A 2,882-nucleotide genomic window follows, 5' to 3' on the forward strand; every position below is an offset into this window, starting at 1 on the left:
CATTTGCATTACCTCTATAGAGCTCTGGTCCTTTGTAATCATGTAGGTGGAAATGAATTGGTTTCTGTTTTGTCTGCATCAAGGCTGTTGTATTGGGCATCCATTTTCCATTTTTAAATAAAGATACTAAGAATCTCTTGGTTAAAGGATTTTTTTAAAATATAATTCTTCAGCACGGAAGCAGACCTCTCTTCTGTATAGAACTGGATATAGATGGACTCATTATTATATTGGGGAAAATGTTAGTTGATTGCAAAGACCTTCGGAAATGGCAGTTCTGTAAGTGGTTCTCAATACAGTAAATTCACGACTTTGTTGTTATGTTTTTCGATTCGTTATGTTTAATTAGCAGGATTCATAAAATGCTATTTTAAATAAAATGTTTGTTTTTTTACTGTGAAAACAGATACTCGTCGCTTTTTACGCATAGGATAAAGTTTTATTTTTCCTTAAATGTGAGAAAGATTATTCATTTTTAATTGCTAATGAAATGATGGTAATTGAGTTTTGATAGACAGTAAGATTTGCAGCTTAGGTTATTTAGTTTATTGGTCTCAAAGTAAGAGTCGAGGTGTCGTTTTTTTTTTCAAATGCGATGTAAACGCTTCGTAGGGATTCGCATTTATAGGGATGCTAAACTGTACATGATTGAAGCTGTAGGAATGTATCGTTTGGGTAGATTTGGTTGCGATTTCAACATATGAAACTGGCCCAACCTATTGTAGCAGTTATGTTGCCATATGTAATTTTGTTTCCTTTGATTTTTCCCCTCATGATTTGAATATGTATCTTGTCCCTCTACAATGCAGGTGCTCAAGGCAGCCTACTTACCCCCCCCCCCCCCCCCCACACACACACATACACCACCACCAAGCACACACACCCCGTACAAACACACCCCACTCCACCCCCACAAAAAAAGGATGTCTCTGGTTCAGCCGAAATGATTTTCTCCCCTTCTCTTACCTCTACTGCATTTTGCATGAGCTATCTAGGTCATTAGCATTTTAGCGTATGCAAGACTTGACAAAGCTGATGAGAAGCCAGATGGGCCCTCTTCTATTTTTTTTGTATCACTTGGGAGTTGAGCAAAAGGACTGACTGCAGCAAGCCAAGAGGTTTTTTATTACTATCACTCGGGCCTCTCGTTGCACCACCACAGGAACGGGTTTTTTTTTTCTTAACATCCAAAGGAAATAAAACATACGCCGCTCAAGTGGGAATAGGTAATGTAGAATAACATGGCTTTCGTGTTTTGTTGGTTTGATTTTTGGCATTTGTCTTTATAAAATGTTGGAAAAACTGTGTTTCATTGTTATTATCGTTGCAGTCGTTGCTGTTGTCGGTCTTGTTCTCGTTGTACACGTCGAGTGTTAAAACACAGTTGCGTTTGCTATATGGGCTATTGATGCAGCGCCAGGCGGAGGAGGACGTAGACATTTTGGTGCAAGATTGCTGCGAGAGGAGGCTGCAGTTGCCCTTGTCACACGCACGGCAGCTCGCCAGTCAGTTGCTGTTATGATTCCGTGTAAAGCGGCACGATCCGGGGTAAAGACAAAAAAAGGGGCCTGACTCTCTTCGTGTTCACAGCGGACCTTGATTTAAATGTCCATACAATTAAGGCACGCGGTGAATGCCAAGAGAGCGGGCAAATAGCATCAATATAACAAATTTGTAGCCTGCTTCTCAAAAGTCTACAGCATCCGGGAAGAAACAGTGCTGTTCACTTACAGTCTTAATATGAGTCTGCAAAAGTGTCCTTTCATATCTGTTAAGAGGTCCTTTTCTTCTTCATTACAGGTTAAAACTGTTGACAAAGCTCTAATTCATATCTACAAGGTGGAAAAGGCAATTTTCGGTAACATTGCTTATATTCATAATGATATTATAATCAAAACAACAGAAAAAGATATAGCTTAAGCAATCAAATTTCAAATACACATACGTACAGAATGCGGAAAGAGAATTTATATACACAGCAGCTGAGCACCCTAAAATTTTTAAACGCGGTAAGAACATACAATTGATTAGAATCTAGAAATATGAAAATGAGGCGATAGCGCAAACCACAGGTTAACTAGCAATATATGAAAATACAAGAGTATGAAATAGATCATTTGAGTGATCTGAATAGTTTCCTTTTTTAATTGAACTGTAAATAAATTAAAGGGACTCTGTTAACCATGCCCCACATAAGTCGAATATCAGCTTTCCAACAACGGCAGTGCGTCAATTTTGTGGCTAAAATAGTACAATGGGGAAACAGCCTGCATAATTATCAGGAGATAAGATTAATCTGCGTAAATAGTAATAATATAACCACTTCGATCTACGTAATGATCTCTGTATATATATTTGATCATGCATAGGGAGAATAGGATGTACTTACAGTATACTTCAGTCATGTAGTCATCAGACCGAGAAACGGGTATAATTAATAATAGAAAGTTAACAATTTGCATATGTATGTTTGTAAGGGGAGCATTTATAATTCTTCTATAATTAGATGTAGCTAAAACAAAGGCTTACCAGATGCATGATAAAATGACCCGTTAAAAGGTTTGCTGTAGTGCATATACTTAGCGTTTGTATCTTCAGAGATAAAGGGAGACGGCAACGGCTGAGGCCTACCAATGACATCTTCAAGCACTTCTAAGAGTACTGGAGGTGCTCAAGAGATGGATGGCCACATACAGTATATAATTCTGTTTATCTGATCAGTAATCATGTTATTTATTGAAGTCATATATTACCTCTACTCATCGTATGTTAATAAATATTTGTCTTGTGTAAAACGCAGAGTAATGCTGAAATGACCTGAAGGCCTTTCAAAGGACACAATGATGTTGACTTCATAGCAGAGTATTTGAGACACTAGGATC

At 37.9% G+C, this 2,882-nt stretch overlaps 1 long non-coding RNA gene across 1 annotated transcript; it reads left to right on the top strand.

The window, feature by feature from the left end:
• The first annotated feature begins 1,110 nt into the window (after positions 1–1,110).
• Positions 1,111–2,618, top strand: LOC148839430 (uncharacterized). The gene is made up of 3 exons (XR_016086008.1): positions 1,111–1,226; positions 1,801–1,858; positions 2,599–2,618. It is a non-coding gene; the product is annotated as an uncharacterized LOC148839430 (long non-coding RNA).
• Positions 2,619–2,882: the final 264 nt, after the last annotated feature.

The sequence above is a fragment of the Atractosteus spatula genome, chromosome 2, assembly GCF_055471065.1.
Source record: "Atractosteus spatula isolate fAtrSpa1 chromosome 2, fAtrSpa1.hap1, whole genome shotgun sequence".
NCBI classification, from domain to species: domain Eukaryota; kingdom Metazoa; phylum Chordata; class Actinopteri; order Semionotiformes; family Lepisosteidae; genus Atractosteus; species Atractosteus spatula.